Source organism: Nicotiana sylvestris, chromosome 6 (assembly GCF_000393655.2).
Source record: "Nicotiana sylvestris chromosome 6, ASM39365v2, whole genome shotgun sequence".
NCBI classification, from domain to species: domain Eukaryota; kingdom Viridiplantae; phylum Streptophyta; class Magnoliopsida; order Solanales; family Solanaceae; genus Nicotiana; species Nicotiana sylvestris.
Window position 1 is genome coordinate 56,674,908 of NC_091062.1, and position 13,630 is coordinate 56,688,537.

General features: G+C 36.7%; 1 long non-coding RNA gene across 1 annotated transcript; it reads left to right on the forward strand.

Moving 5' to 3' along the window:
• Positions 1 to 7,075: 7,075 nt before the first annotated feature.
• On the forward strand, positions 7,076 to 8,801 carry LOC104241743 (uncharacterized). Its single transcript, XR_714807.2, has 2 exons — positions 7,076 to 7,238; positions 7,517 to 8,801. It is a non-coding gene; the product is annotated as an uncharacterized lncRNA (long non-coding RNA).
• Positions 8,802 to 13,630: the final 4,829 nt, after the last annotated feature.

Here is a 13,630-nt window from a genome sequence, read left to right on the forward strand (position 1 = left end):
AATGTATACCAAGGGCATAGTTCATCCTGAATCAAAACCTTGAAGAAACCCTTGAAAAGTTTTCAAAGGAGTTCCAACTCGTGAAAAGGATGCAAGATATTCTCACGAGCTTCTAAGTTAAGGCCATAAATTTAGTCGCTGGAAAATAGACCCGAATTTGTAAACCTACTACAATGAAAGAAGTTATGAAAGTGATGTATGAACAATTATGAATATGATATAGAAAATTTATTCATTTGAGAGTTCAAAAAATAAAACCTCCTTAAATTATTTCTCTTTTCATATCAACTTTACGTTTCATATGTTTGAACCAATATGAAGATGAGACCTCATCTCCATCAATGTCTCTAATAAAAAAGGGCCCTCTTTTATAAAAATACATGTATATCAAAGTCACGGTTTGTTAAAACACTTTAAGTGCAAGTGTAAGCTCAAATATTAAAAGGGCAAAAAAATAATATGCGACAAAAGTAATAAATATATTTATAACCCTAACGAACAAGGGCGATATTTATACCATAACCCCAAAAAAGACAGGGGCAGAAAAACCTTCCAAAAATTGTCCAAAAACATAAGGGAGTCCCAAAAAAAAACAAGCAAACAAACATTTTCAACAGATAAAGTCTAGAAATGGAAAAAGTTAAGGAGCATTATCAACGGGAGAAGAAGGATCAACTTGGGGAGAAGAGGGAACATAAGCTTCACCAGGAGCAAGTCCATCTCCATCACCCTTAGAACCTTCGTCTTTGGGGGTGGAAAAGCTTTGACGTTGCTGAGTCTGTTCAATTGTTTCTCTAGATTTAGCAATCTCAGTATTAAGGTCAAAACCTTTCTGACTGACTTCAGTTAAAGTCTCGAGGCGAGTGTTCAAAAAAGCCCAACTAACATCCAGTGATGACTTATTCTTGAGGGCTTCATAATCATTATTCCACTGTTTAATTTCAGCTTTCAACTCTTCTTTTTCTACTTATGAGGCTTCATATGCTGTTTTCAAAGGAGCGAGAGAACTTTCCAAGAACTAAATTTTACCTGTAGAGGAGCAGAGATTTTCTTGAGCTTGGGTAAGCGTCTGAACCAGTTCACCCACGTAAACCTCTTTTTGATTAAGGAGCTCTTTCAAACTCATTATCTCTTCAGTAGCCTTAGAAAGTTGTTTAGCAAAAGAGTATTCCAATCTATCCTTATCCTTCTCAACTTGACTAGAAGAAGCTTTTAGAACCCCTAACTCAGCGGATACCATTCTCATTTGCTGTTCCAAAGCTCCTTTCTCCTCTGCAATAACGTCCTTTTTTCAATTGAAGACTTTTAAATTGTACTCTCCAGTTATCAGCCTTGACATACAATTCAATTAGTTAATGGTTAGTCCAAGAGATTCTTTTCATAATCTCAGTGCCTGCCAAATTAATCTATAAAAAAAGGCAAAAGAAGAAGAGTTACGAATGAGGAAAAGGAAGGAAAGAAGTGTAAGTAAATTTATACCATAAGAGAAGAATGAACAATGTCATTCATTAAGGTCAAGGAACTGTGACCCTCCAACTTATTCTTCTCCACGGGTCCTAACAATGGCTTCAACCATACATCAACTTGTCTAGACTTCCTCAACAAATTTTCACCCTCGGGGATTTCAATTACAACTTTTTTCATTTCCCCCCTGCTGCTAGAAGGCTCAACTTCTACATCAGGAGCAGCAGCGGCAACAACTAGTGGGGTAACACTAGGTAAAGACACAGAGGGGTTAACAGCAGGTAAAAATGGTAGGGAAGCAAGTGGCAGTTCTTCAAAAATAGGCCTGGGGCCTTCTTCACCCACAAAGTTATAGGCGAATAGCCTTTCAAAAGGACTTGGGGGATTAGCTAAGTTACCAGGATCTTCATCAGAAATTTCTAAAGGAGCATTCTCTGGTTCATCAATGAGTTTGAAGGGAATCGAACTTGATGGGGGATCATGAGATACATGGGTTTCATCATTTGAAACCACGCGTCTTGTGACAAGTGATTTTCTCACCAAAGAACCTTCTTCTATATTCTCTTCATCATCAGACCCACGGGCTTCAACTGTTTTTCTATTAGAGGAAGAAGCACTCAAAATCCATTCCTGAGTAAAACTTACAAAAAGCCTGGTTGATGGAACATATGCGGGACTCATGCCAAGAATAGCAAACCATAATAAAAAGAAAGGGTGTTGATACCCAATTTTTCCTATATTTTTTATATGCATAAATACCTTTAAAATAACATATATATATATATATATATATATAAATGCATAAATACTTTCAAAATAGTATATATATATACATATATAAGCATGCACAAGGTTTTTATAATTTTTCTATAATTTTAAAGATTTTAAATTGCTTTATTTCCTTCCCTTTTACTCATAATCCCCAATAATTATCCCTCAAATTATTGTTGTGGTGATTTAGTCATTTAATTTCTATATTTATGCCAAAATATGGTTAAAATATTTTTTTTATTCATTTTTATCATTGCATTTTGTATTTTTAAAGCTAAATTGCATATAATTGCAATATTAGCCTTATTAATGTACAATTACGTTTTATATGCATAAAATGATATTCTATATTTTTAAAACATTAAAAATCTATTTTAAATCATTTTAGTACACAAAATTATTTTCCATGAATTATTTATTATTTATTATAAATTACATAGGGATAAATTGGCTATTTAAAATATAGCCAGATTGTATTTCAATCATAGCCTCAATTGAACCCACTACCCAGCCAATTTCAGGCTAAAATACTCGACCCAAACCCTGAACCCGCCTACCCGACCCAACACCAATTAAATCCTGGCCGTTGATCTGAGATATCAACGGCCCGTATTAGCCCTTACCTTTTTTAACTCTAAACGACCCCTAACCCTAATTCACTCTCCCAAATCTGCCGCCTCTGTATTCTCTCATCTCCTCTCCTCTCTTAGTAACTCAACCAAACCCTAGCCCTTCAAACCGTCGATCTCTCTTCTCCGGTGATCTCCCATCAACTCTTAAGCCTCCAATTGTTTCTCTAATGCCATGTTTGCCTCCTCTAAGGTCTTCAAGGGCCCAGGGCCACGCTGACTTTCACCTAGGGTTCGTCACTTGTCTGTTCTTGGCTACTCCAGTGTGATTTCAAGCAAAATCACGCTGTATTTGTTACGATCCTTGGGATTCTAAATAGGTTCTTTCATCTCTATTTGGGTTTCTTCTGAAACCCTAATTTCCGCCTACATCTCCTAGATTTGTACAAACTTAAAACGATTTGAGTTTGTTTCTTGGATATTTTACACTATCCTTGGAACTCTTGTAAAGAATCATGTGTTTTCAAGTGTTTTCACCTTCTTCTAAACAAATTAGGGTTTCAAAACTTCTTTTAAAACTTTGTTTGAACTGACTTTTATGTTTAAACTTCTATTTCTTGCATATTTCAACTGACTCTGTGATTTTACTACCTCTTCAACTCACTTATGTTAAAAGTCCTAATTTTGCTAGATTTCTTTATTTGGTTCTGTGTATTAGCATGACTGCTCGTTTCTTGTTTGAGTTTATATGACTATCTTGCTTCGAATATGTTCTTGCTGAGTTTTTTGCCAAACTTATATCACCTCTATGTGTTTGTGTTTATCTTAACTGGTTAATACTTTCCTCTTTGCTTGCTATGTTTGGTTACTCCTATCGCACTCTTTTATATGCTAAAACTCTCTCTTTGATTAACTCTGACCTCCTTGTTTCTGGGCTTGATTTGAAAAACTTTCCTTTAGACCTTCGATTTTCTTGTTTAAACTTAGGAATCCATGTTACTCTCCTTAAATCAGTAATTTCGAATCCTTGATTCCATGATTTACTATATGTTGATTTTCGATTATTTCCATACTCTGCAACTTTATTTTGTTGTCTTACCTTGTTTGGTTAACCGAGTATTTTACTGATTCTTCATTAGTTGTTTCCTTAATTGAACCCCTATGTACTTACCCCTAATTGTCTATTTTGTACCGTATGCTCTGCTTGATTTCTTTTCTTAATCATTTCTGCCTATTACCGTTGGTTGATTACCCTTAATTAAAGGGGTGCTTGCATTGATCTGATTCTGATTAGTACTTGGTTCCATAATTACTATGCTACTATGATTCTTGCCTTATTTTTACCTAGTTTCGAACTACTATATATACACACACTCTCATTAGCACAAACATATGAACACATTGGTTCAAAAACTCTCTTATGCTCTCTTTTCTCTAGTTATTTGTTATTGTTCTAAGTCAGCCAGCTGCAAGCCAAGGCTGATTACTCTACTCCCTTGCCCCTTAATCTGTGTTTACTACCTGCTTTACTGGTATGTTCCAATTTTATATGTTTCTCCTATTACTTCAATTTGTCATGTTTCCAATATGCTTTTACCTATGGTTTTGTTGTTCAACCTGCAATTAGCATGTCTACTTTGTTGTCTTCTATACTGCATACTATATACCCCTTAGGATCCCCTTCTAATATGTCTTAATGGGTATGTGTTTCCCTGATCCCTGGCATGCCCCCTTCCTGTATAAAGTAATTGGCTATCCTAAGCTTCTTGATTCTATTCATGCTATACTTTAAAAAGCCTTGACCCTCTTTTAAAGGCCTCTCTGGTTCTGTACCTATGCATATCTATGTTTACTATGTGCCCTATGCTTACCCCAAATCCCCATTACCCCCTAAGTGGATGTGTAGATATGTCTGACTTCATGTATTGAAGTACTAATGAACTTCTTCTAATTCTGTATTTGGTTTGGTTGATTGTTGATCACTTACTCCTTTTAAATTGTATTATTCAATAACTCCCTATGTGTTTTTACAAAACCATTTCAAGCCAATGTCTTTTAATATTGTTTTCCTACTGAAACATTTCAAACTATGTCAAGCACTCTCACCCTACTCCTAAGTCACTAGGTTCTGCTCCCTCCAGTGTGTGTACTGCCTTGGGATCCTCTTGAGAACCCTCTAAACTCTGGCGCACTGAGGCTGGCCCTTCCACACTGCGCTTAGTCAATTTGGTTACCAAGTCTAGGTGTGAGCACTGCCCGGGATCCTTGAGATCCTTAGGGAACTTTGACGCACCTAGACAATGACATTGTCTATAAAATTTGGGCATTTGAGGCTATTGGAGACTTTGGAAATATGGGCCTATTTGTAGGCTCCCTATAGAATAACTTCTTATTTTCTTCTACTTATGTAATTCATTCATATGGTCTGTAATAATTTGTAAATGAATATTTGGGCAACTAGTGAAAAGGATGGGTAGTTACATGTTTGTGGGGTAATACAGGTAGAAACCATGCCTATAGGACTTTATATTTTGCTATGTTTTGTCTTACCATGTTAGAAATCATGACTATAGGTCTCAATAATAGAAATCATGTTTATAGGTCTTAAAACCATTATCACAAATAGATATCATGCCTATAGAACATGATCTAGTCCAACTTCTGTTATAATGAATGTTTACATGTGTTTTCATTTCTTATCATGCCTACCAGTTTCTAAAATTAGTTTTAAACAACTAGATAGCATGTCTATAGGGAACAACACCAGAAATTCTGCCTATAGATCTAAACTAGTTTAGTTTAAATAAATCAATCCACGATTAGTTCACTTCGAAATTAGTTTCATTAATGGTTTATTTTCCCTGAAACAAGTTCTTTCAAAAATTGCCTTAATCTACCATTAGATAGCATGCCTATAAGGATTCAAGAGTCTGGTTTTTAAAAACCTGCCTTGTTTTACTATATAAAACGTAGCTATCAGTATTCCGCATATAGGAAAGCCTATTTCGGTGACTTAATGTCTTTCTAATTTTAACAGGCTTTAAAAATTAGTAGACAAACTGATAGGTCCATTACTTCTAAGTTTTAAAATAAACTGCTTATCTTCTGTGTCTTGATATTCACTTAGATAGCATGCCTTAGGATATTATTTAATAAAAGGTCCTTATTTGTGTTTGAGTCGTGTTGCTTATGTGTGTTGTTTGAGGAGGTAAAATTGAGCCTTTAATTACTCCTTTTTGTCTTATGTGCTAAGGTCCTAATTGTTCTTGCCTATCACCTTAGTATTTTCACATTTAAAACCTTAGGGGTCTGTCTAGAACTACCCATAGGTAGAGGTCCTAAAATTCCTCCAGGACCATTAAAAAGGGATGGGTAACAGCACGCAATAGAGATTGCTGACCAACGCTCGCTTTAATGACAACTAAGGGGGTGGGAAGGGTAGATATGAGATATGATGACTAAGTGCTAATGTCACGTGTAGCCCCTCATTGAGGAGTGTTTACCGGACATTGTGTGGGGTGATCGTATAGGCTAACTGTTGACATCCAATTTTGTCCCTCTTTCTTCCAAAATATTTATTTGAGCTTCTAGCATCACTTATTCGAGTAATTTTAACACCAAATTAGGCTTATTTTCTATTATTAAAATATTACTACTATTATTACTAATTATTGTAATTATAGTTATAATTATTATTTTTACCATCATCATCATTGGCATTCCAAAATTATTCTCGTTATCTATTGTGAAAATCATATCCTTTCTCCTTATTTAATCAAATAGTAATATATGCTTAATTCAACAATTACAAATAAATACTTAATATTATAGTATTTTATTAAAAAATTAGTGTAATAGTTATTTATTAAATCTCATAATATCTTCTAATTATTTTATTTATTTAAATACGAGCTATTATAATTTACTCTGTCATTCTAAGTATTTTAATGATTTGTTCAATATTATAATAAAATTTAATTCAAGCAAGAAGCCCAAAGAAAGTGCAAGGAAGAAGGAAATGGTTATTTTAACTTTGTCGATTATATTGGCTCAATCTATAGAAGTTAATCCTTAGCCTATTTAACATACAAATCATTTTTTATGATCCAGCCTAACACTTAAAATATGAGGGTTATTCATCAGCCCATTAAAGGGGCAGCCCAGCAAACCTATGCGTTACCCAAATACCTTCCATCCGTACAGCCCACACTATAAGACCAAGCCCGCCCGCATAAGACCTAATCAGTAACTTTTTCTTTGATTTTGTTTTAACGTGCTTCTTCACTATCTTCCTCTTTTGGTGAAAGCTCAACATCTACATAAGCCATGCCAGAGCTTTGACTTTCCAATTCGAGTAAGACTTTTGTCCCTCTTTTGAGATCACGTGAAGTCTGTAAATTGTGTCCAAAATCTCCAACGTTCAAATTCAAACGGGTATGTTGACCAAAATTCAAATCTGAATTAAAAAATCCTGCTCAAGAACCCTAACTTCTATCTATAAATATCTGCTTTGAAACTCATTTTTTGGAGGAGGTTGGCCGCCCTTTCTATCTCCCTTAACCCTCATTGTTTGGCTAACTATTCATAGTTATCTTCCTTCTTACTCTTAAAATCTAGCTTTAAGTTTTTTCGGCCTTTTGATCTCTATCTAGTCTATAGCCTTGCCAAAGCTTTTATTTTTATTTGTGTCTGCGTTTGACGATCTTCCAAAGGAGTTGAACGAAAGCCGGAGATAGTAGATCTTCTTGACGACGCCCCGTTCGCTGCCCACAAAAAGGTCAGTGACTTTAAATTTATCTCTTCTTATTATCTTCTGCTTAAGGTTTGAAATGAATATTTGTTTGATTTGAGTGCGAGATATGGATCAATTTAGTTTGTTTTGTTTGAAGAATTGTGGTTTAGTATCGTTTGTTTTAGATGTATACGTGTTAAGAGTTACTGCCTAAAAAATGAATATTGGGAAAGAATAAAATCCATGTCTAAACTTTAAATGAAGATTTGCATATGCCTTGTTAAAGAGTTAGAGAACATGCAACAAGCTCCAACATATAGGTGTAAGCTATTCCTGTTTTGTTTCTTCAATGTTATTACAGACCATTTTCATTTCTATTCCCCTTAACTACTTTTCATGAAGTCTGTATATGGTTTGGACATATGTACTAAATTAAGTCAGTCTAGCTTGTTAAATTTGACTAAGTTTAAGGAACTAACTTGCAAGAGTATCCTATTACAAATACTTTTGCCATTGTAGGATACATCAATTTTAGTTTGGGCTAGAGCTATTTTAAATATTTATAATAGACAACAACTATAAACGGGTCTGGGAATTCTTTTTTACATGCTAGAGATCTTGGTTATATGAAGGCCTAAATGTGTTAATGTAGTTAAATGACTTGCTTACAAGTTCAACAGTTTATACTCGATTTATTTAACATTTTGGCGTGTCTTAGTTAGTGTTCTTACTCACTCTGGCTTCATAAGCGCGTTACTCTACTAGAATTTGTTATCCGGGATTGTAGAAAAGGATTTTTTTTTAGGAAGATCTAAATATCATTTGTCATAGGACTATAAGGTGTTTATTCGAACCATAAACTTCCTTTTAGACCCAATGCTTTAAGATTTTAAAATACTTTGTTGGGGACATAGCTTGTGGATTGTTGCAAAACCAAAGAAGGAATGATATGCTTATCTTTGGTGTTTGATTTTTGTATATTACATAGTACTAAATCTTCCCTCTAATTCTGTTTTCCTTTTCTTCCTTTCTTTGCATATGCACTTGGAGCAAATCATGGAGTCTTAAGCAAGACTCTCCCATACCCGTACGTGGAGTCGATGCCTCTCATTCCTTGGATGCACCGCATAGCAAGAAAATAAGTAAAACGCTTGGGGGCACCTATGACGTCCTTGTTCTTTTAATGCCATTCATTTTCATCTAACTTTTTGTGATTGTTAAATTGCTTGTGCATTTGGGTTTTATCTCAAGTTTGAGTTTAATCAGTTAGGTTCTTTGCTCTAGTACTAATATTACATAGGGTATGGTAATTAGAATAAGGATTCATCAATAATCTAATAACCTTTTCACTTATTTGTCATTAGAGTATTCATTTTCTGGTAAGCTTTAATGTTATACTTCAAATACCTTTTTATAAGAATTAAAATAGGTTTCAAAAGAATAAGCTAAGTACTGCTGGAAGTGCATATGCGAAACAATTTTTACCAACTCTTTTAGTCTATCTTTTCAATTCCACTTATTATATGTATCTATGCAAGTTATTTTTCAAATAGAGATAGCTACAAGGCTTATTTATCTACTGCTTAACTTGTCCCATTCTGATTATATAATAATACCAAATATTGACACCCAGCTATGAGTTTTAACAGCACTTATTCAGAAGCCTTGACTGATCTGGTGCACTTGCTTTTCAAATTTCAACTTACTTATTGTTTGGTCGTTTTTTTTTACAAATTACTGTTTTAACTAACATGCACATGTTTAGTTTTTATGAACTTTTTCCTTCATATACTCATAAAATGCCTACATGATGTACATATATACTTTAGCTTAATTAATCTAAGTTTGACCGGTTAACCTTTTTTAACAGATCTTAAAAGGTGCCTTACCCCTTCCTTTTGAGATAATTAGAACCCTTACCCATAATCTTAAGGTTAAGCAGACCATAAAACAGAGTTAATTTTAAGCACTACTTAGTTAAAATTGGTGTCCTAATTCAACGTTAAAATAATTAGGTGGCGACTCTCTTTAATTGATTAAACCTTCAGAATCACCAATATGTTATACTCTAGTTTGACCCGTGTTAAAATGGGGTATAACACTAACCAACGAAGGACTCCCCCTTTTCAAAATTCCTTTTGTTTAAACTTTGTTTTATAATACAACTTGTCCAAAACCTTTGTCTTATTATACAAACATGCTTTATTTGTAATTATTTATTTCAAGTATTTATTTTTTAATGGACTAATTCGTAAATATAAGTTCGATCGGGACCTACAGTTGTGGACCAAGAGGGATGCCTAACACCTTCCCCTCGAGGTCATTTCGAACCATTACCCTAATCTCTGGTAATGCAAACCAATCCAAGAGTTAATCGCTCTAGGTGCCCTAACGCACCATAACCCGTTAGGTGGCGACTCTTCAAATACCCAATTTCCAAAAGGAAATGAGTCATTACCCTCATGAATGTCGAAACCCGGACTTCTCTCTCTCCGCGGAGGGAAAAAAGGGGGCACGACAGCATGGTGACTCTGTTGGGGATACCTTTAGGCTCTTACCATAATGAACTTATCTTTGTATGAATTAGTCCAAGCATGCTTTATCCCGTACCCTTCTCCCTTATTTGAATTTAACTGTCCATTTTCTTTTAAGCATTTATGGTTCTCTATCCCTGAAACTGACTTGTCTCTTTGTTTTCTTTCTCTTGTAACTGTCTTTCAATTATTTAAATGTTAAATTTATTTTTCCTACGTGAAAATACTTGACTACATGCTATTAATTGCTGCATAAATCATGCTCCGCATCATATTCCACTTGTGCGTATTAAATCCTACAACGCTTTAATGAGTGGTTGCACTCTTCCTATTTACTACCCTTAAATTTGGAAAGGATTATTTGCGGTAAAACCAGTCGATCAGCGGTGCAGTCGACGGTTTCGTGCCTTCCCCATCGAGTTGTCCGCTTGAGGGTACCAGTCTAAAACCCCATAGAAACCTTACTCTAGTTAAAATTGTGCATGCATCATGGTCAAACCTAGTCGGATTAGTTATGTTGTCCACGTAATGATCCTTTAAGATAAGCCTTATCCAAAGTCCATCGGGTTTTCCATAATCCCAACGGACACAACCACGTTCTATGCATTAATTTGGAGAATTAAGTGCCGATGTGTTGATCATAAATGTATAAATAGTCGAGTCTAGTGGGGGTAAGGTCTAACCCTTTTGTTTTGCAGAAATAAGGCACGAGGTCCCCAAATTCGGTATGGTTAGCAACATCCCACCATTGATGCTAGATTGGTGGGAGGACCTTTCCTCAAGTGAAAAGAAACTTGTGAAAAAGTACCTGGGTAACCTGCCTTCCTTGCTAGATATTGAGCAAAATAACAAGTTGATCGAAGCTGCCAACTTTATTCTAGGATAGTGAAAGGGCTGTGTTTTGTTTTGGCGACATAGAAATGACACCTCTTTTAGAGGAAATTGGAGGGCTTGCAGGATTGACTTGGGATAGTCCCGGGCTATTGGTACCAGAAAACCGTACGGGTAGGGGATTTTGAAGATGATGGGGCTGAAGAAGAATGTCGACCTAGTGTGCTTAAAAGAATCTTACATACCTTTAGAATACCTGTACGAGAGGTATGGCTATATCAAGTCTTTCCGTACTTACCATGATGAGATCTCTCTCACTTCTCTGGGTCACATCCACCGTAGAGTGTTTGTATTCATTGTGTGCTTCCTAGGCCTGATAGTGTTCCCAATGAATAAGGGAAGAATCCATATCAGGTTGGCCATGGTCGCCAAGATTCTGATGGAAGAGATTAATGGACAGACATACACCATAGTCCCCATGATCATAGCCGACATCTACAGGGCTCTGGAGCACTGTCAAAGAGGGTTCAAACATTTAGAGGGTTGCAATTTGTTGCTACAGTTATGGTTGCTGGAGCATTTCCAAAAGGGTCGCTATCGCCAAGAATTTCTGTGAAGGGCTTGGAACGACCATATTGCCTTCCATCACCCTAAGTAGATGACTTACATTCTAGACAAGTTTGCTCAGACGGAAAGTGCCAAAGAATGGGTAAAGTTCTTCGACAATCTAACCGAGGAACAGGTGCAGTGGATGTTTGAATGGTTCCCAACATACGAGTTTATTATCAGGTCCAGGGATGCTCCGCACTTGGTGCTAATCGGGTTGAGAGGAATATACCCATATGTCTCTATGTGAGTTATGAGGCAAGCAAGCAGAAAACAAGTTGTACCAAAGGTTGTCAAGATGAGTCATTTCAGGGCGGACTTCCAAGATTGTCCCTTACAAGTGCCAAGATCAGCACATGTGACACTGCAAAATCATTGTGGAGAAGAACACTATTGAGCCAGACAGGTACTATGCAAGGTGCGAGCCTCTTTACCTGGCATGGTTGGAAGACAATCTGAAAAGAATGGTGACACTGGGGGCCGGTCGAGGGAATAGAATCATAGATGAGGAAGCTGAAGCTCAAGTCAAATACAACAGGTTGCGCAAGAGGGTACACGACTCTGAGAATGAGCATCGGGAAATACATGAGAGGAATGTGAGGTTGATCGAGGAGTGGAAAGAGATGCAATCACTTCCAACAGAAAATTGGAATATCTGGAGCGAGGGGAATAGTGGAGCTGGAAGGCAAAGTCATAAAGAGGATTGAAAATTGCCAGAACGCTGAAGGAGCTGAAGGAGAACATTTGGCCAGAGCCTACTTGCTGTTGGGGCTGCGCGAGCTGGGGGATCTATATGATGGAGTCCGGAAGATCGAATCTGGGGAAGGTCCTTCTAGGATCAAATAGGCTAGATTTACTTGCTTTTCCTAAAAATGTAATAAGGCCAAGTGCCAGTAGTGACTTATTTTATTATTTTAGTGTCGTTTTGGGATTCGTCTATTTTTATATTATGAAATGAAGCATTTATTGGCATTTAAAGTTCTCCAAATCTATTTGTCGCTAGGCCTACCTCGGGCACAACGAGGTTCCCAAAGTAGGACACGAATTTAAATTTCCGCAATATGTATTTAAATACTGCAAGCATTTTAGAATCCTCACTGACTTGTTACCTTTTTGTTTTTTCTTTATTTTTTATTATTCTCATCCCCTTATGTTGGTATCATATTGGCCTCATCAGCGTATCAAACCAAATCTAGAGGCCCTTCACCTTCTCCTCCTCCAAGCAACACAAAAGACAAATGAAAAACAAAAATGGACGACTTAAGTGGTATCCGAAAGGAGAATTTTGAGAACGCAGAAAACTCAGATGGCCGCAGTACTCCAGCCCCAAATAATTTAGTTTTGAGACTAGAACAAAAGATACTGGAATTGCAAGGAGAACTTGAGAAGGTTCGCAACTTGGCAAACTTTTCACTCACCCTCAATGTCTCTGATATCCAACAACAAAACACAAAGAATCCGACACCTCTTCAGAACACACAAAACCAACACCCACAAAATCCTCCCGCGCAAAATCAATACGCAACTCCACCCCAAAATATGAATCCATTTCCAATACCAACTCCACCACAACATCATCATCAACTAACTCAGTACCCACCAACCACCACTTACCACACTCCCCAAAACACACCACCACTCATTCCCGATCCCCAAAACTCCACCAATGATCATCACTACACCCAAGTTCCTGGCTCCCATCAAAGCAACCCCATATATGTGGAAACTATACCTCCCTCTACCCAACCAACCTCATATGCACCGGAATCCTCCGAGTAGGACATGCTCATTAAATACATGGCTGAAGAACTCAAGAAGTTAACAAGCCGAGTTCAAGGTGTTGAAGGCGATAGAGGAATAGAAGGTTTGAACTACGAAGATCTGTGCATGCAGCCGGATGTCGAACTGACAGAGGGGTACAAACCACCCATGTTCGAAATGTTCAATGGTATAGGTGATCCTAGGGTTCATATAAGGACCTATTGTGACAAGCTTGTCGGGGTCGGAAAAGATGAAAAGATCCAGATGAAGCTCTTTATGAGGGGCCTTACTGGGGATGCTTTGTCTTGGTATATCAGCCAAAATCCCAAGAAATGGTCCAATTGGGTAATCATGGCATCAGA